The sequence below is a fragment of the Moschus berezovskii genome, chromosome Y, assembly GCF_049115385.1.
Source record: "Moschus berezovskii isolate FMDL1 chromosome Y, NW_MosBer_1.0, whole genome shotgun sequence".
NCBI classification, from domain to species: Eukaryota; Metazoa; Chordata; class Mammalia; order Artiodactyla; family Moschidae; genus Moschus; species Moschus berezovskii.
In genome coordinates this window covers 9,825,984-9,846,611 of record NC_142489.1, presented here as the reverse complement: position 1 = coordinate 9,846,611, position 20,628 = coordinate 9,825,984, and the positions used below count along the sequence as shown (strand labels likewise).

General features: G+C 47.5%; 1 long non-coding RNA gene across 1 annotated transcript in view; it reads right to left on the bottom strand.

The window, feature by feature from the left end:
* The window catches only part of LOC148773056 (uncharacterized), a 102,201-nt gene extending 83,734 nt beyond the window's left edge, over positions 1–18,467 (bottom strand). The window contains exons 1-2 of the long non-coding RNA XR_016036990.1: positions 18,164–18,467; positions 12,446–12,634 (exon numbers count right to left, since the gene is read on the bottom strand). This is a non-coding gene — a long non-coding RNA (uncharacterized LOC148773056). The remainder of the gene's footprint in view (positions 1–12,445; positions 12,635–18,163) is intronic.
* Between the last annotated feature and the right edge of the window lie 2,161 nt (positions 18,468–20,628).

Here is a 20,628-nt window from a genome sequence, read left to right as displayed (position 1 = left end):
AAAGCGTCTGCCTGCGATGCAGGAGACCCAGGTTAAAAACATTGTGCTCTTGTCTTTAGGACTGCCAACTGAAAACCAGCCCTTGTCGTCTGCTTCTTTTAGGATGAGGTCCCTGGCCACTGCAGTCACCTCCATGCCCCGCTGAAAGGAGTTCAGGGTGGAGGTCAGGAACTGAGCCATCTGTGCTCTGGAAAGACAGGCAGACCAGGTCTGCAGATAGTTAGATATTTTCAGGAAAACATTTTTTCTTTTTTTAAACATGTTGGGGACTGGGCCGGGATACCTAGTTTCTTTTTTTTTTTTTTTTAATTTTTGTCCTGTTAAGTATTTGTTTTTATTAATACTTTTAAAATGCATTTATTTTTAATTGATTGATGATGGCTTTACAATATTGGTTTGGTTTCAGTCATACATCAACATGAATGAACCAGAGGTGTACATATGTCCCCTCCCTCTTGAATCTCCCTCCCACCTCCCGCCCATTCCCACCCCTCTAGGGTGGGAATTATTACAGATTATTATAGAGAATTAGTGGAGACGGGAAGGGCAAGCCACTCCAGCATTCCTGGCTGGAGAATCCCAGGGACAGAGGAGCCTGGAGGGCTACAGTCCACAGGGTCGCAGAGAGTCAGACACGACTGGAGCGACTTAGGACGCACAGAGAATTAGAACTCTAATTAGAATTATTACAGAGCCCAGTTTGAGTTCCTGAGTCAGAGAGCAAAGTCCCATTGGCTCTCTATTCACATATCTTAGTGTACATGCATCCATTCTACTCTATTTATCGCACCCTCTCCCTCTTGAGGAAGCGGCAACCCACTCCAGGATTCTTGCCTGGAGAATCCCACGGACAGAGGAGCCTGGAGGGCTGCAGTCCACGGGGTCACAAAGAGTCGGACACGACTGAGCGACGAACAGTTTCCGTTTACCTGCCTCTTTGTCCGTAAGTCTGTTTTCGATGTCTGCGTCCCCACTGCCGCTCGGTGAACAGATCTTTCAGTGGCTACCTAGTTTCTATAATGAAGCTTTGTTCCTGGTATTTATTGATTTATTTCTTTTGACCGTGTGGCATATGGGACCTTAGTTTCCCAACCAGGGACAGAACGCATGTCCCCTGCTGCGCAAGTGCAGAGTCTTCACCACTGTACCACCAGGGAAGTCCGAAGGAAAAGGCTTAACGTGCCCAGTCCTCTCAGCTCTAGAAAGGCCCTAAAATCACTGGCGGAGTTAGCAGCTCCTTGTGGCTACCAGCAAAACTCTGTGACCGGCCACCACCTTCTGCCAAACGTGTGCGCTTCATTACACAAATCCCCCTTCACCAAAACCACATTCTGCCAAGATACACAGTGACCTCCGCCTGCCCTCTCGGGAGCAGCTCCTCAGAGCTACCTGAGAGGCTGTATCCCAGGCCACAGTCCTCACTGACTCCAATAAAACCTAACTCACAACTCTCACATTGTCCGTTTTTTTTTTCCAGTCGACGCATGCATTCTCCTTCGTTCATAAATCCAGTTTAGTGGAAAGTTATGTTCAATTCACCCAAAGCCAGCCTCATCCTCTTTACCTACTCAATTTCCATGATCCTCTCTGACACCCGAGGAAGGAACCGTGAACACAAGGAATCTTAGAACAAAGTGAAATCCCTTGTCCCCGTGAAGCTCCCTCTGTTGCTAATTGCCATTACTGTCATATCTGCCTGTGCTTTTTCTCCCGTTTTCATCTTCGCAGCTCTTCTGCTTTTTTTTTTTAAAAATTCTTAAGTCTCTACCGAGTTGACATCTTCCTGGAGCCATCAGATTGGCTTCTGTCTCACTTCTTCAGGCGTTTGACTCCTGAACCATTTTAACACTAGCCTAACCCCAAAGATTTATTCATGAGGGGACTAGAGGACCCACAGGTAACAACTAAGTCGAAAGCATTTCCCATTTTTTTTTTTTCCCCTCTATTGAGCAAACAATTGAGTAAGAGCAACCTTCAAAGCCAAGTAAATGTTTCCAAAATAAATGCTCGCTGTGCCAGAAAATATGTGCGAAGGTATTTCAATAGCTGTAATAAAGCAAATATTCACATAACGGGCAAACAACACATCAGAAAAATTTTTGCATTCCTTCTCTGGGCACCTGTGGCTACTCAAGCTTCATGTCTGACCTGTCCAAAGACTCAGGAGATACTGTGGGAAAGTATTTGTTCATTCCTTCCTACAGCACACAGTGAAGGCAGTAAAAAGTCTTTCGTCTGCCAAGAGGATTTTTGTAGCGAACACACACCCAGTTCAAATTATGTGCAGGTCCTTCCAATTCAGTCCTCCCGGCGGCAATCTGACAGAAAAGGACCGAAAAAGAACTAAAACTTGGCACCACTGAAAAGCAATTACAGCAGGTCTCGATTTGACGGGGAAGCGCCCCGGGTGGAAACATTCCCACCGAAGTTCCCTCATCAGGACTCGACGCTGTGCTTTCTTGGCAGTTAGCACCAGCACACAGTCAGTCCGGTGAACGCAGCAGCGGAGAATTCCTCCTTCTGTGGGACAAGAAATTCTATCAAAGTCTAGTCAGGGAAACCCAAACTGGCGAAACTGATGTGAAAAAGGTGAATTTGCTGTCTAAACGCTGACGAAATTTAGCAAAAAATAAATGTCCTCCCCACAGCACCTATTTTAATATATATTATGGGGCAAAAACCTATCTCCAGAAATACTTAAAATTGTAATGTTTTAATATATGTTGATACTTTAACATATACTAATTTTAATGCTGCAGACCTTGCTGTGGCTCAGTGGGTAGGGAATCTGCCTACAGTACAGGAGATGCAGGCAGACATGAGTTCAATCACCGGATCAGGAAGATCCCCTGGAGGAGGGCATGGCAACCCACTCCAGTATTCTTGCCTAAAGAATCCCACGGACAGAGGAACCTGGCGGGCTATAATTCATGGGGTCGCAGAGAATCAGACACAACTGAGCAACTGAGCCCGCCTTGAGAACACACATTAATTTTAATATATATTCACTTTAATATTTTATATAGATATTATAGTTTAATATATATTGATATTATATTGCAAAGATATATCTCTAGAAACACTTAAAATTCAACCTTATCTGGTCTACTTTCTTCTTGAAACTTATACTTAAAATTCCCTACACTCAATAATGGAAATGCTGAAAATTCTACTTGAATAAAAACCTGAATTATAAGTCTATAATTCCACCCACAGTTTCTATATGAGAAAGTTTAAAAATTACATAACAATTATATGATCTGCTTCAGGAGTTCTCAAGCAGAGGCGAGTTTGTTTGTCCATGCTTCTGTTACCTAGAAAGGGACAGTTTGTAGTATTTGGAGATATTTCTGGTTGTCAGAACTGGGAGGAACCTCTGGATCTAGTGGGCAGGGGCCAGGGAAACTGCTAAATGGCCTGTAATTCAGAGAGCGGACCCACTACAGACACACAGCCAAAGAAATCGAGAAGCAGATTGCAGTAAACAAACGCATGGATACCAAGGTGGGGAGGGCTGCTGATAGGGTGAAACGGGAGATGGGACTGACATACACACGCTATTGATGCCATGTGTAAAACAGAGCCCCGGTCCAGGAAGATCCCCTGGAGGAGGAAATGGCAACTCCCTTCAGAATTCCTGCCTGGGAAATCCACAGACCTGGTGGGCTGCAGTCCATGGGGTTGCAGACTCAGACACACACACATAAAACAGGTAACTATGAGAACCCACTGTGTAGCTCGGGGGCCTCTACTCAGTGCCCTGGGGTGACCTCAGTGGGAAGGACATCCAAAAAAAGAGAGCGGATATGTGTGTACAAATAACTGATTCACTCCGCTGTACAGCAGAAACTAACAGAACACTGTAAAGCAACTAAATTCCGATAAAAAAATAAATAAAAAACCACAATTATCTAGCCCTAATGATCATCATGCTAAAGGTGAGAAACCACGGTTTACTTTCAGCATTTATCCTTTCTCAATAAGTAAGGTCTAAAACATGAGAAAATATATTCTTTAAATATTATGTATTCTGAGGGTCTGTACAGAAATACAAGCAAACTAGACACGGGATAGGAAATAGTCTTCTGGACAGTAAAATTCTTTAAATCCCCTTTCCCAAATTATGATTTCCTAGTTTCCTAAAGGAGCACTTAGGAAGTTCTTACTCCAAAAACATCTCAGTTTGATGAATTTTCCAGAAAAAAAAAAAGATTCAAACCTTAAGTGAAATGAAATCAGAAACATTCAACCTCTGTTCAGTTTCTTTTAATAAGCCACACGGACAAGATTAAAAGTGAAGTGAACAAAACAAACGGGTAAGCACTCATTCTGCCTTCTAGATATCAGGGTCCCTGTCAAAGGAAGGAACTGCTGCTTCTCATCTCCACAACTCTCACAGCATGATTTCATCACAGAAATCTAATCTGCTGGCTGAGTGAGCATCCTTTAAAAATTAAAGTGCTAAAACTGAGGACCACCTTAGCTCAGTTGGTAAAGAATCCACCTCCAATGCAGGAGACCCCGTTTCCATCCCTGGGTCTAGAAGATCCGCTGGAGAAGGGATAGGCTACCCACTCCAGCATTCTTGGGCTTCCCCGGTGGCTCAGCTGGTAAAGAATCCACCGGCAATGTGGGAGACCTGGGTTTGATCCCTGGGGTGCGAAGATCCCCTGGAGAAGGGAAAAAGCTACCCACTCCAGTATCACTCCAATATTCTCGCCTGGAGAATTCCATGGAGTATACAGTTCGTGGGGGTCGCAAAAAGTCGGACACGACTGAGTGCCTTTCACCTTCACTTCGTCAAATCGCCAGCAGCTATGGGAACGCGCCAAACACTATGGTCTGCGAGCGAATACTATGAAAAGAACACAGCATCACTTCTGTGTCACCCTTCCGGCAAAGACGGGCAGCCCGCACAGGTTGACGAGGAAATCCCAGGTAAACTCTGGGGCATTCCACACAACGACTGGCTTGTAAACGTCTACTGTGCCAAGATGAGGAACGTCAAAGCGGGCTTCCCTGCTGGTCCAGTGGTTGGCAGTCTGCCTTGTAATGCAGGGGACGCTGGTTCCATCCCTGGTCTGGGAAGATCCCACATGCCTCGGGGCTACTAAGGCCATGCTGAGCCACAACTGAGGCCCGCACTCTAGGGCCTGAGAAACGCAACCGCGGAAACCTGTGCTCCACAAGAAGGGAAGCCTCTGCCATCAGAAGCCTGCTCACCACAACCGGTTAGAGGATAGACCCTACTCGCTGAAACGAGAGGGAGCCTGTGCACGCCACCCAAGACCCAGCCAAAAATAAAACAGTAAATAAGTAAAAAAAAAAAAAAAAAGATCCAGCCCTAACAAGCCTCAGTGGATACTTGTCTCGTGTTCTGTTCAATCGCTCAGTCATGTCCTACTCTTTATGATCCCATGGACTGCAGCACGCCCGGCTCCTCTCTGTCCATGGGATTCTCCAGGCAAGAATACTGGAGTGTGTTGCCACGCCCTCCTCCAGGGGATTTTCCCAACCCAGGGATCAAGACCCAGGTCTCCTGCATTGCAGGCTGATTCTTTTCCTGCTGAGCCACCAGGGAACCGTGAGTTCTATATATTGAGGCAGGTCTGAAAAAAAAGAAAAGACGATTAAATGGAGAAAAAAAAAATGAAAAAAGGGAGATAAAATGAGGGCCTCCGCCCAGTTCTCGGAACCTCAGCTCCCCTCACTGTGGTCGGGCAGGCCAAGTCAGATCTGCATTTGAATCTCAGCACGGGAGGCTGAAAACAGACAAGCATTCTTTTTTCTCTTGAAGTGGAAATTCAAGCCGGTAACAATATTCCCACTTTGGTCTTGCCAAAGGGACAGACTCCAAGGCTTCAGGCGTAGGATTAAGTTCCTCAGTCCTCTGAGGTGCTACAGAGAGAAGCACTTGCCAAGACATTGAGTCTTCCAGCAGATTGGAGAAAAGCCCTAATGAGCAACTCCCTGAGAACCACAGGAGCACCAAGGCGCCCTCTCCAGCATCTTCCTCTAGAGACCAGCAATTTACCGACGTGACTCCCTAACACTTTTGACTTGTCAATTTTGTAACAATCATAATAAATGAATCCCAGAAAGCTGAAACAGTATTTTACCATCTGGATTCCTTTTTTAAAATATATACCGATGTTCTAAGTTCAAACTATATATATTTTTTTCAAAGTATAAACAGTTAATTTGAAAAGAGCCTGATGCTGGGAAAGATTCAGGGCGGGAGGAGAAGGGGACGACAGGGGATGAGATGGGTGGATGGCATCACCGACTCGATGGACAGGAGTTTGAGTAAACTCCGCGAGTCAGAGATGGACAGGGAAGCCTGGCGCGCTGCAGTCCATGGGGTCACAAAGAGTCGGACACGACTGAGCGACTGAACTGCACTGAAACATTTAATAAATGGAGACAAGCAACATTATAGAAAATCAAAACTCCATCTAACCATCACATTTGTGACAATCACACTATTCCTATTTTTTTTTTCCGGAGAAACTTGCTCTTTACTTTTATTATAATTTTTTTCTTTTCTATTGGGGTATATAGCCAATTAACAATTTTGTGAGTGTTTCAAGCTGAATACAGAGAAGTGACTCAGCCATACATATACATATCTCCTTTTTTAATAAAGAACTGAGATCAGCTGCTAGTGTAATTTCCACAAACAAACGTGCCTGTTACCACAGTAAGAAAAATAACGTTATTTAATTAACTTAAGAAGCCCGGTATTAAACTACCAGAGGGTAGGGCAAAGCCCAGCTATCCAAGCAGAGATGGGTCTTTTATACTGTGACACAGCGCCCCCTGCAGGAACAAGGAATGTTCTCTATTTCAAAGAGGCTACATTTTCAGCCAGATCAATTTCCCGTGTCACATTTGGTTTGGTTACGTAGTAAAGTAGCAGGTAGTTAAAAGTCGGCTAGGAGATTTCATTTTGAAATCATACTTTGTTTGGAACATTCGTTCAGATTACAGACAATGGGCAAAAATAAATCTTTAGTTTCTTCTCCAGAAGAAAATATTAAACCACATGATAAAAAAATTTCCACAAAGGGAAGCTGTCTGCCAACCATATATAACAGACAGACATAAATCTACTTTAAAGCAATAAAAAATACAAACTAAAGTTCACTACCACATGCCACGTCTCTTCATTTTGCAATGATGAAATGAATCCCAGTCAGAGAATAAATTAAAATACATCATAGTGTATTCATCATAGCGTATTTCTGCATATTTGCTTTTGCTTTAAAATGTCAGTTTGAAAAGAAAGTGAAAATGTTAGTCGCTCAGTCGTATCCCACTCTTTGCGACCCTATGGACTGTAGCCCACCAGGCTCCTCTGTCCATGGGAGTCTCCAGGCAAGAATACTGGAGTGAGTTGCCATTTCCTCCTCCAGGGGATCTTCCCAACCCAGGGATCGCACCCTGGGTTGCAGGCAGATTCTTAACTATCTGAGCCACCAGGATATCGGTTTCTCTAAAGTTACAGGTTTACCCCAACATTCTATTGATGGTACATAAAATAATTCCACAAATCTAGTGTATTCTGAGTAAGCATAATTCAATTCCGAAGGGGGGGGGATAAGAAATTAAGAATTAAAATGTCAAGATATTAAATTTAAACATAGATATTTTGTCTATCCAGTTGATAATTAAAAAAAAAAAAATAGATGAGTATCCGAAAGACTTCTATCAACATGGGTGGAAGGGAGGGAGAAGACCCAGGAAGGATGGTCCATGGGGAAGGCTGAACAGACTGCGCTCTGGCCCAGCCTGAGGGAATCGGGGAGGCAACTGGAGAGCAGGGAGCCTTTGAGAGTCCTCTCCTGCTTCACGCTGGCTGGCATGGCAGGGCTGTGCCTCCCCCGACCACAAGTGCTCTTTAGATGCGGGTCACCCCAGCAGAGACAAAGCCTTGGGCAGAGGGACGCCCTGCAGCTGAAGCAACTCCTAACTGACCGAGTCCCTGGACCTAGAAAAGAAAACAAGGGTCTCAAAGGCCCTTGCTGCATCATCGCACTTTGGGGAAAACCAAACCCAACTTTAAGTCCTGCCCTGATGCATCTACCTGGGACTTATCACCGCCGGCCCAGAAACGTCCCACCCCCTGTTCAACGACAAATGCCATCTCAACGAAAGATTACCCAAAACGTCCTGCTTGCCTACCGTTTCCCGTATCGCTTCCACAAACCTCCCTTTAAACACGAAGCCCTCCCCATCCCTCTCGTCAGGCTGACTGTCGCCCCTCCCTGCCTGAATAAAGGTCACCTACCTCCACCGAGGTTGTCTCTCCTCCTTTTCTGCTTCGGCCCGAACTATACCTTACTCTAACCGTGCCCCACGCACCCACCCACCCACAATGGGCACCCGGAAGGGGCAGCCCAGTCCACCTCTGTTCTCCGTCCCTGTTTAGGGATCGAGTCCGTCTCTTCTAGAACCTGGCCTCTGCTCCAGGAGGGGAATTCAGCACTAAGTCAGGAGGTGAAACCTCGGCTCCCAGCAGCACATCTCACACTACACACCCCCCACCCGTCTACCGTCCGACCTCTGAACCTCAGGGGTCACCTCTGCCGGCCGCTTGGCTTCCCTGATGGAGCCACACACATCCTCCTCACCGAGGCCAGAGCCCCGAACGCTACCCTCTGGTGCGTGCAGCCTTGAGGCACCTCTTCCTTGGAGAACACAGTATCAGCCACCGTTATCAAGTGACACCAAAAAACATCATGGGGTCCTTTTTCAGGGACAACCAGCCTAGAGGGACAGCCTGCTGATGGAACAGACTTTTAGGATCCTTGCACAGGAAAAGCCAGGCCAAGGGAGAGAGTGAAATGCCGAGGATTTTCATTCTACGGGTAAATTCAAAACATAAAAAAACGAGAAGGGCTCAGGGAGAGTAAAAAAAAAAAAATCCAGGTGACCCTCTCGGGGAGATTCCTAACCCTGTGGCATCCCAATAAAAAAATTCGGGGGGGACTTTGCGTGCCAAGTGGATAAAAACCCCCGTTGTAACGACTCTGGGTGAGCCTCCCACCAGGCAGCTGATCTTGCAAAGACTATCATGAAAGCCTCACTTCTCGCTGTAGCTCGCATCTCCCAAGTCCATTCCTTTCTTGCCCACATCATTAAACAAGGATGATCAGCATGTGTGTGTCTCCTCAGACAATTCATTTCCGAGGGTTAGACGAGAGCCCACTCTCGGGGGTCCTGGGCGACGGGGGATCCCTCTTTCTGAAACAAGACCTTCCCGCCTTGAGTCGGGCTTTCCGGGACCCAGGTCATCTTGCTGCAGGGAAAGGTGAGTTCTGAGTCCCTGTTGGAACCCTTTCCTTGACTTTTCGTTGCTTTTTGTACATAAACGGCCTGCCTCAGAGCATCCTGCTGCTCTGCCTGGCCCTTAAACCAAAGCAAGCACCTTTGTTCAGAGCCCTGTCCCCCTGGGGACGGCAGGAAGGAAGGAATTAACACCCCCCCTTGCCCGAGGCTTGCCCCTGCAGGAGACACTGGCAAGACCAATGGCCGCTTTCCGCGGTTTCCTCACCTCCCCCTTTCGAGGCCTGGCGGGCTGCAGTCCACGGGGTGGCAAAGAGTTGGACACAACTGAGCGACCGAATGACAAGCCATACCCTGAAGGACAGCAGCAAATCTTCCCAGCCTCAGTTCAGTTCAGTCGCTCAGTCGTGTCCGACTCTCCGCGACCCCATGAATCACAGCACGCCAGGCCTCCCTGTGCATCACCAACTCCCGGAGTACACTCAAACTCATGTCCACAGAGTCGGTGACGCCATCCAGCCATCTCATTCTCTGTCGTCCCCTTCTCCTCCCGCCCCCGACCTTTCCCAGCATCAGAGTCTTTCCCAGACCCAGGGCTCCTTAGTTCTCAGTCATTCATTTATCTTCTGCTCTGACACCGGGGTATCGTCCGGCTTCCATGTGACGCGGGGCCAGGCTTTAGCTTCTTATTCCCGAGTCTGTCTATTCTTAGATTCTGGCCCTAACACCGTGTTCCATTTCTGCTCATAGAAACGGGGTAATGGCAGAAAGACGTGCAATTCCACGGTGTCCAGCACCAGGGGGCGCACTCTGTAAAGGATTATCTATGTGAGCCGTGGGTGCCGTTTTTTCAGAACACAGCCCAGGAGCATCTCTCCCGAATAAAACCATCTCCAAGTCCATCACGGGCTTCCTGGGGCCACTAGTAGTGAAGAACCCGCCTGCCAATGCAGGAGACATAAGAAACTCGGGGTTCGATCCTGGGTGGGGAAGATCCCCTGGAGGAGTGCACTGCGACCCACTCCAGTATCCTTGCCTGCAGACTCCCATGGACAGAGGAGCCTCGTGGGCTACAGTCTCTGGGGTTACAGAAAGTCAGACATGTGCTCACAGGCTAAGTCCATCACAGAGGCTCAGAGATGCTCTTTAGTATTCAGGGTTGGCGTTGGAGAGAAAGAAAGGAACATCACCAGTAATCTCCATCAGGACAAACTAGTATCTAATATTCGACTGCTGGAAATGCTATACAAATTATAAATCACTCACATGACTGCACAAGAGAAAGAAATCATTCATATGGTAAAGAAACACCACCACATTTAATTACCATTATCTCCATAGCCATCATTAAGAAAAAAAATAAAATCAATAGGCTACTAGTGTGAAAAAAAAAAAAGCAGTTTTCTGAAGGTCATTCTCTGAGAGTACATTTTTTAAACGGGAAAGACGGGAAACTGCCTCTCTGCTAAGTTTTACAAGGTTTCCATTTCCTCTGCTTTTTCTCTTAGGTGGCTCGTACGGCTTATAAAACCTTCGAGAAATTTGAAATATTGAGGTGTCTTCCCTGAGAAAAATGCAGCCATAGGACAGGCACGTGCGGTTTGCAGATGCTCACGACCTCCCTAAAGGCCATGCATAGTTTCGGGAAGATTTCCATGGGTTTTAGAACTTGGTAGCCAGGGTGAAGTAGAACACGCGTTACGTCTGGGTTCAAAGCCTGGGCGCTGACCACTTACTAGTGGCAGGGCTTTATGCAAAGCTGCACCCTAAGGGACACTCTGTACGCTCTAGCATGAGTATAATTATTGTATGTAATTATACTTTACACAGGGTTTATGGGCATCACACAATAACACCAAGAAGGGAAACCTCTGCGCAGAGCTGGCCTACTTATTTAAAAAAAAAAACTCAGACTAACAACAATGTTGTTGATGTTACACTTTTCACTCTGACTTTCGACAGATTGTTGCCTTTCTCCAACTCTTCTATGCTTCTTGACTGGATCAATCAATTCCCAAAACTGTTATCTATTCCTGTCTCATAAAATGAGTGAAGTATTTGCCCCAAATATTTTCCCCCGTTAAAATCTGGTTTAAAAACTCTAATAACCATTCACATTGTATTCAGGCACTTGTGTGCCGGAAAATACAGAAAATTTGATTGCGCAGCCTTGATGGGCCATGTCAGGGCTATGTGTGTGCTAAGTGACTTCTGTTGTGCCCAGCTCTTTGCCACCCCATGGACTGTAGACCACCAGGCTCCTCTGTCCATGGGATTTTCCAGGCAAGAATACTGGAATGGGTAGTGATACCCTCCCCTCCAGGAAATCTTTCCAACCTAGGGATCGAACCTGGGTCTCCTGCGTTGCAGGCAGATTCTTTACCATCTGAGCCACCATGCAAGCCCATACTCCATTTATAGCTATTAAAAAAAATATTAGCTATATTTCTTGTGCTGGACAATATCTCTGTGTAGCTTATTATTGTATACACAGTACGCTGCAATTTTTATGGCCCTCCCCTTGCCTTGCTGTATTTTTGAGAGCGGGAACAGCAGGATCATCCTGCAGGAGGCTGAGGACATCAACCCCGGGTGTGTTCCACCACGCCCTCACCAAATTACCACACTCTCACTCTGAAACCTCTGTGGACCTCGACGGAAGGTCTCTAACCTCGATGAAAGTGAGATGCCTTTGCACGCTTTACTCTGTTCAGTTCAGTTCAGTTCAGTCACTCAGTCGTGTCCAACTCTACGTGACCCCACAGACGGCAGCCCAAGGATTTGCGGGTGTTTGTTTAGAGAACTTTGCAAATCTACACACACTAGGAAAGCGAGAGGTGAGACAGACAGACCACGTGAAAAACCATACACGGTATTAGGGCAAGAGAGAGAGACACAGTGGTTTCCCATTAATGCCAGGATCTGACAGCCTCCGCAGTCAGGAGAAGGCACTTGAGCAGTTACTGACTCTTGAGCGTTCCCTTGTTTGCCAAAGCTCATTCTGCTGAGACAGGCCATCTATACTCAAGTCCCCGAGCTGCGTTTCATGATTTAAGACACGGCTTGAGAAGCTAGGCTTGGCATCCGTGAAGTCTCAGGCCCTGAAGTCATTCTTCTGATGCACAGAGGCGATTTCTGTCCTAGGAAGAAAACTGACCTGCATTGCAGAGAAGGCGTTGCAAGCTCCAGACGTCCGTTTCCAGTTCTGTCTCACTGTCACTAGGTCACCGTCAACCACGGCTTTCGGGGAAGAGTCCCAGGCGAAGGTCAGGGGTAGCAGACCACCCTTTCAATGAAGATTCTCTGGCGCACCAGGACTTTTGAGAGGGTACGGTGGAGACTGTGCCTGGCGGGGCAAACAGAAAGATGGGTTCGAGGGTCTGGGATCTTTTTTCTCCTGATCTTAAGTTTCAAAAAGCTTGAACATAATAGAAGAGGTTAAGAAGAACCCTGGAAGGAACATTTTGCCTATTAAATCCTTGCCACGGCCAATTTCACAAACTCAATTATCTCGCTTCTGTATAATGTGAGTCTATTTGTCACCTCCCCAATGGAGCATCCACATTCTCTATATTTGAAAGGATGTTTGCAAAAAGTCCTTGCATGTAGCCATCTCTCTTCCTCTCTCTTTTTTTTTTTTTTTTTGTGTGTGTATGTGTCTATCTCTTAATAGAGGTTCTAATCAATGGTTCATCAGCTGCAAGTCCCCAAAGATTCAGGCAAGTGTGGTGCATTCCTTCTCAGTTACAGACAGATGGTTTCCACCAGCTCAGAGCTTGGCTAGCTCTAGAACAGTTTTTGAAAAGTCTAAGGGTGTTACTTATGGGGAAAAGTAAAACTGTTAGTCACTCAGTCGTGCCTGACTCTTTGTGACCCCATGGACCGTAGCCCACCGGGCTACTCTGTCGATGGGATTTTCCAGGCAAGAGTACTGGAGTGGGTTGCCATTCCCTTCTCCAGGGAATCATTCCGACCCAGTGATCGAACCCAGGTCTCCTACCTTGCAGGCAGATTCTTTACCACCCGAGCTATCAGGGAAGTCTACCCAGGAATGATTTCAACATCCGTAACAAGTGAGTGGGTAACTGGGAATGAAAAATTGAACACAAGTTGCTTTTTCCTTTTTCCAATGAGTAGCAAGTCCAGAATACTGTCTCTAAAAACAGACATTTTAAGAAGCAGCCACATCAACTCCATTTTCTTCCCCCTAAAACATCGCTTCCAGTCAAGGTTTGGGGGAGGAAAATATTAACTAATGTGTATTTAAGTGAGTAGGGCTTCCCAGGTGGCTCAGTGGTAACGAATCCACCCGCCAATTCAGGAGATGTGGGTTTGATCCCTGGGTCCGGAAGATCCCCTGGAGGAGGAAATGGCAAACCAATGCACTGTTCTTGTCTGGGGGAACTCCCATGGGCTGAGGCTCCCGGCAGCCTATAGTCCATGGGGTTGAAAAAGAATTGGACACGACCTAGCAACTAAACAACGACCAGCATCCCCAGGTAACTCAGAGCAGGCAAGCAGTGAGGGTGGCCTGTCCTCTACAGCTCCGTCCCAGCTAAGACACAGGACGCTCTGCAGGTGTCCAGGGCAGACACCTGGCGGGCAGCAACAGAGGTCCAGGAGAGAGACTGCTGAGAATAAGAGGTCCCACACATCTCTGTGTGTTCCCTTGGAAACTGACTGTAGGCCACCTCCTGAAAGGTCCCCAGAGAGGCCCCAACCCACAGGAAAGCGCCGCAAAGCCGCGGAAGTGTGTGTGACTCTTTGCGACCCCATGGACCGGAGCCCTCCAGGCTCCTCTGACCAGGGGAGTCTCCAGGCAAGAATGCCGGAGTGGGTTGACATGCCATCCTCCAGGGGATCTTCCCGACCCAGGGATCGAACCCGGCTGTCCCACATTGCAGGATGGTCCAATGCATCTGTACCTAACAGGGGATCTCTTTCCAAATAAGCTAGGGGAGACCCTGTCATCTTGGCCATGGAGTCCTCATTTCCAATGCTGTAAACACCCTCTGAGAAAATAGAGCACTTTCTCGGAGGGCTCACCTCTTTGCTGTGCAATTCTTCTTCCCACACATGTGCTGGGAACTGTGGGAGCTCCGGGTGGGGGGTCCCCCTGCCCCTCTGTCTCTCCCTCTGGGTGGGGGGGGGGTCCCCCCACCCCTCTGTCTCTCCCCCTCATAGCTAAAGGTGCACTAGAGATCTTCTGGTGAGTGCAGTCTCCACAAATCCATGGTTCTAGTGACTGACAACTATTGCAATCCCAATAAAACCGACTGCCAGTCTTTTTTCCCATCTCTTTCAGATTTTTTTTTTTTTTTTTTGACGTGGACCACTTTTAAAGTCTCTATGAATCTGTTACAATACTGCTTCTGTGTTCTGGTTTGGACTTTTGGTCCCAGGGCGTGTGGAATCCTAGTTCGCCCGTCAGGAATGGAAGCTGCATCTCACACATTGGAAGGCAAAGTCTTTACTAGTGGACCAGCCGGGAAGTCCCTCCCCTGCCCCCAGACTCTTCACCCTGCGAGTCACTGCACATCCTTAGTCACAGCCCTCAGCATGTATGCACGCCATCCATGACATGCTGAGCTCGTCACAGCACCCCTGACATCTGGCATAAACTAGTTGTTCAGTCACTCAGTTGTGTCCAACTCTCTGCGACCCCATGGACAGCAGCACACCAGGCCTCCCTGTCCATCACCGACTCCCTGAGTTTACTCAACCTCATGTCCATTAAGTCAGTGATGCCATCCAACCACCTCATCCTCTGTCGTCCCCTTCTCCTCCCGCCTTCAATCTTTCCCAGCATCAGGGTCTTTTCCAAGGAGTCAGTTTTTTGCATCAGGTGGCCAAAGGATTGGAGCTTCAACATCATTTCTTCCAATCATATGCCAACCTAAAACAAAATGAACTACGGGTTTCTCTGGTGGCTCAGTGGTAAAGAATCTGCCTGCCAAAGCAGAATGACGTGGGTTCGATTCCTGGTCCGGGGAAGATCCCACATGCCTCGAAGCAACTGAGCCTGCGTGCCGCAACTTGTGAGTCTGTCTCTGGAGCCTGGCAACTGCCACTACCGAAGCCCAGGAGCCCTAGGGCCCGTGCTCCACAACGAGAGAACCAGAGAACCCCCGAAATGAGCCAAAGCTTGCCGCCACTACAGAGAAGCCTCAGCAGCAACGCAGACGCAGCACAGCCTCCAATAAAGAAAGAACATTATAAAAAAAAAAAAAGTGAAATAAAGTATTTAGAAACAAAAAAAAATTAAAAATAGAATAAACTGCTGTTTCCTTCCCTGCCTCCTCTGCCTGCCTAAAGTTTTTATGCAGGGAGACTCTTCAGTGAAACCACGGGGTCGGCAAACTAGCCTAAGGAGGAGCAGACCCAGGCCAGTCCCTGCTATTTCATTTGTTTTTTATGGCCCAAGAGATAAAGAATATTTAAAAAAAATTTTTTTTCATCGTTGAAGAAAATCAAAAGCAGACTTGGTGACACACGCAAATTATTGACATTGAAATTTCAGTCCTCAACCACCATTTTACAAGCACTCGGACACCCTCATGGGTTCGGCGGAAGCTTCTGCAGCACAGTGCAGAGTGCAGTGGTTGCAAAGAGTAAAGTATTTACTACAGAACAGGAAAAGCCCGCTGATCCCAGCCTCAAAGGTAACCTTCCAGTCTCTCTATATTCTAGGACCTAAGTAAGACTTGACCGGCTGGCCGCCCAACTTTCCTTTTGATATGCAAAGCTGGCCGCAAATTCCCTTTCTCCAGAAAGCCTGCCTTTCAGGATCCCCAGCTTCACCGAAGGCTCTGCAAAAGACAGTGGGCTTCGGGAGTGGAGGTGAACAAAAATCCCCTTTCTCCCCGAGAAAGCCTGCCTTTCAGGATCACCAGCTTCACTGCAGGCTCTCAAAAAGACAGCGGGCTTTGGGGGTGGAAGTGAACGATGACCTCATTATTTCTTCTTTCCACTCCTGCTTTAGAAATCTTTATCGGGCATTTTAGATAATGGATGATTCCGGCTCCCTGGAGGGGGTTGGGGTGGGGGTGGGGAGGCTGAGCCCAAGGACAAGCAAGAGCAACAGGGCTATTTTTCATCAACCATCACGTTCGGTGCAAACACAAATGATGCCGTGACGGACAGGGAGGAACATAACACGGTCAACAGAGCAGGGGCGGTGGGGCTTAAGGAGCCGGGAATAACGGAGGGGCTGAACACGGCTTCCCAAGGCTGACGAGGACGGTGGGGAGGGGAGACAGGAGGAAAAGGCGTAGCCCCACCCCCACCCCAAAAAAATAATGGAAGCGAAAGTCTCAGAAGCGAGAGGCAGGGGTGAGGGGTGAAGCTCATGTCGTTCCTCCAGGGGCCGGACGCGATCTGCAGACTAGGAGATCCTGCGAAGGACCAAAAACACAGTGACCCCTTAAATGCAAGCAGTTAAAAAAAAAAAAGTCATTGCAAATTCACAGAACCTTGATGAACTCATTAGTGGTAAAGGTTGATGGCAAGCACGGTTCCTCCCAGCTGTTACAGTTTATGGCGAGTGTAAATTTTGCAGGTGTTTTAAATTTTTTTTTAAAAAGGCAAGTGGTTACTCTTCCCCCATGTTCTGAAGCAGATGAACCAATGTTTCAATCACTCCAGATGCATTCTGTCCACCTGCTAAAGGGGATGCCATACGCCTTGCAACCAAGGTGCTCAGATTTAACTGCCTGCAGGCAGCACGTGAGAGAAGCCCAAGAAACTTAATGACACCCTATCTCACAACACACAAACAGAAAGGAGAGGCCATGAAGAGAGGGCTCGGCGAGAGGGCACCCCGAGCATCGGGACAGCCTCTTCCTGAGCTCGGCGAGAGGGCACCCCGAACATCGGGACAGCCTCTTCCTGTCTCGTTTTCCCCTCACACTCTGCTCTTTCAGAGCTAGGTGCTCTGTGAACCCTTGTGTCTTTAACAGTTCTGTTTTTTGAGGGTTGTTTTTTTTTTTTGGCAGCCCCCTCTAATTCCCACTTAGGACCTCCCTGGTGGCTCAGTTGGTAAAGAATCCACCTGCAATGCAGGAGACCCCCAGTTTGATTCCTGGGTCCCGAAGATCCCCTAGAGAAGGGACAGGATACCCACTCCAGTATTCTTGAGCTTCCCTTGTGGCTCAGCTGGTAAACAACTGCCTGCAGTGCAGAGACTTGGGTTCGATCCCTGGGTTGGGAAGATTCCCCTGGAGAAGGGAAAGGCTAGCCGTTCCAGTATTCCTGCCTGGGAAATCCTGTGGGCAGAGGAGCCTAGTGAGCGACAGTCAAAGGGATCTTAGAGAATCGGACACAACAGGAGATCCAACCAGTCCATTCTAAAGGAGATCAATCCTGGGTGTTCATTGGAAGGACTGATGCTGAAGCTGAAACTCCAATACTTTGGCCACCTCATGCGATGAGTTGACTCACTGGCGAAGACTCTGATGCTGGGAAAGATTGAGGGTGGGAGGAGAAGGGGACGACAGAGAATGACATGGTTGGATGGCATCACCGACTCAATGGACATGAGTTTGAGTGAGCTCCGGGAGTGGGTGATGCACAGGGAGGCCTGGGGTGCTGCAGTCCATGGCGTCGTAAAGAGTCGGACACAACTGGGTGACTGAACTGAACTGATAGAGCAGATGTCTTCTGAACCATTGAGTGAAAATAAAGTTACACAGTTTCTTTCCAGGATTCCTTTATGGAAAGAACGACCTGTAGACCCTTGCAGAATGCCTCTGAGCACCATGACAGAAAGACAGGAGCTAAGCTAAAGAAAATATCAGGTTCCCACCCCCCGACCTGACTGGACACCTTCTGACGCGAGGGGCTCATCTTCCAGTGTCGTCTCTTTTTCCCTCCTCACCCCATCATGGGTCTCCAGGCAAGAATACTGGAGTGGTTCGCCATTCCGTCCTCCAGTGGATCACAGTTTGGCAGAACTCTCCTCTATGGCTTGTCCGTCTTGGGTGGTCCCACACGGCATGGCTCAGGGCTTCATTTAGTCACACACGCTTTGCCATGACCAGGCAGTGATCCATAAAGAGGCCCAGAAGAGACAGCGCTCATTTATTATGTACTGCAATAGCAAATTAAAAAATAAAAGTTTTTTGAACGAGTTAATCGTAAAGGAAATCAGTCCTGAATAGTCAACGTATGAACACTGATGCTGAAACTGCAGCTCCAATCCTTTGGCCACCTGATGCAAAGAGCTGACTCATTGGAAGAGACCCTGATGCCAGGAAAGATTGAGGGCGGGAGGAGAAGGGGACGACAGAGGATGAGATGGTTGGATGGCATCACCGACTCAATCACATGAGTGTGAGCAAGCTCAGGGAGTTGGTGATGGACAGGGAAGCCTGGTGTGCTGTCATCCATGGGGTTGAAAAGAATCAGACACGAATGAACTGAACTGATCCTTTTTTCTTCCTTCAATTTTGGCTGTGCTGGGCCTTCAATGAGTCTGACATGACTGAAGTGACTGAGCATGCACACAAACTATCCTCAAGGAAGAAAGACTGCTTGCGTGCATTTTTTTAAGTTTTGGTTTTTTTGTTTTTTTTGATGTGGACTTGTTTGAATTTGTTACAATGCTGCTTCCGTTTCATGTTTTGGTTTCTTGGCCATGAGGCATCTAGAATCTTAACTCCCTGAGCAGGGATTGAGCCGGAAGCCCCTGCACGGGAAGGCAAAGTCTCAACTTTACCTCGCTTCTCCAGAAAGTTCCACCGTATTCTCAATCTGAGCTCCATCACAAGTCCAGATGCGTTATATTTCCTAGACAGTCTGCACTCTACAGACACTCATTCACTGGTACTTACCTTGAGTGTCCTTCTGAAACAGAATCCTTCCCTAAGTATCATTTTGTGGGTTTCAAAAGAGGTGACAAATATTCAATGATTCTTTAGGAAAACAGCTCAGAAAGTTGGGATTAAAAAAAAAAAAATTCAACTGAATACTAATTTGACTACAGCGCCTTTTTATTATTCAAGGACAAACATAATCATTTTTTAAAAGAGTTCTAACCTCCGTCATCTATAAAATCTATGAAAGCCTTCAACATTGTCTTCCATCAAATGGCATACCCGTGAAAAAAAAACTACAGGCGGTTTTACTACTCAAGGAATGATAATTACTATTGGAGTCATAGAATCGCTATTACTATTCACATTAATGCCTCATGAATAAAGTTCCAAAAGAGAAATGTGTATGTATTGAGACTTAAAGCAAGGGCGATACACTTTTATGACGTCTCTAAATTCACACAGAACTCTGTAGCTGGCTACTTTCTTTCAGACACACACACCAGCTCACACACACACACACACCAGCTCACACACACACACACACACCAGCTCTCCCAAGGAAGCAGCGCTTTTCCCGCTACCTCTTCGCCAGTGGTTTGGCTGAAAGTCACGTGTCACAGTGAACTTGCTGAAGACCAACAGTTCAAAGGTAAACCCAGCACCCACACCCAAGACGTCCATTTCCAAGTCACATGCCCTTTCACATTATATTTTTTTTTTTAACTTAATTTGTAAAGAATTTCTCTTGAGCAAAATATACGCGGAGCCAAATCACCTCTGTTGTTGAAAGTACTGTTGTGTAACTTTCGGGCTCGTAGAAAGTCCACTTGAAAAAAGCTATTCATTTATGTTATTTATTTTTGGCTGTGCCGGGTCTTCGTTGCCGGGGAGGGCTTTTCTCTGGCTGCGGAGAGCCAGGGGCCACTCTTCGTCAAGGTGCGTGGACTTCTCTCTGCGGTGGCCTCTCCTGTTGAGGAGCACAGGTTCAAGAGGTGTGGCACAGGGGCTTAGATGCCCACGGCACGCGGGATCGTCCTGGGTCAGGGGTCGTACTCACGTCACCTGCAGGAGCAGACGGATCCTTGACCACTGAGCCACCAGGGAAGCCCAAAAACGTCTATTCGAACTATTAAAACTGAGAGCTGCTTCACTTACACTGCAACGTGAAAGGTACAGAGATTTAATGTAGTGACTTCGCATTTGATTTTATCTCCAATCTGTTTGACAACGAGTCATGAGTTTCTCTGGGCTTCCCTGGTGGCTCAGATGGTAAAGAAGCTGCCTGTGATGCAGGAGACCGTGTTTGATCCCTGGGCCGGGAAGAAGACCCAAGAAGGCACACCCCTTCTTTCATGCTGTTCAGTCGCCAGGTCGTGTCCGACTCTTTGCGAGCCCACAGACCGTCGCATGCGAGGCTTCCCTGTCCTTCACTGTCCCGCAGACTTGGCTCAAACGCAGGTCCACTGAGTCAGTGATGCCATCCAGCCATCTCACCCTCCGATGCCCTCTTCCCCTTCTGCCTTCA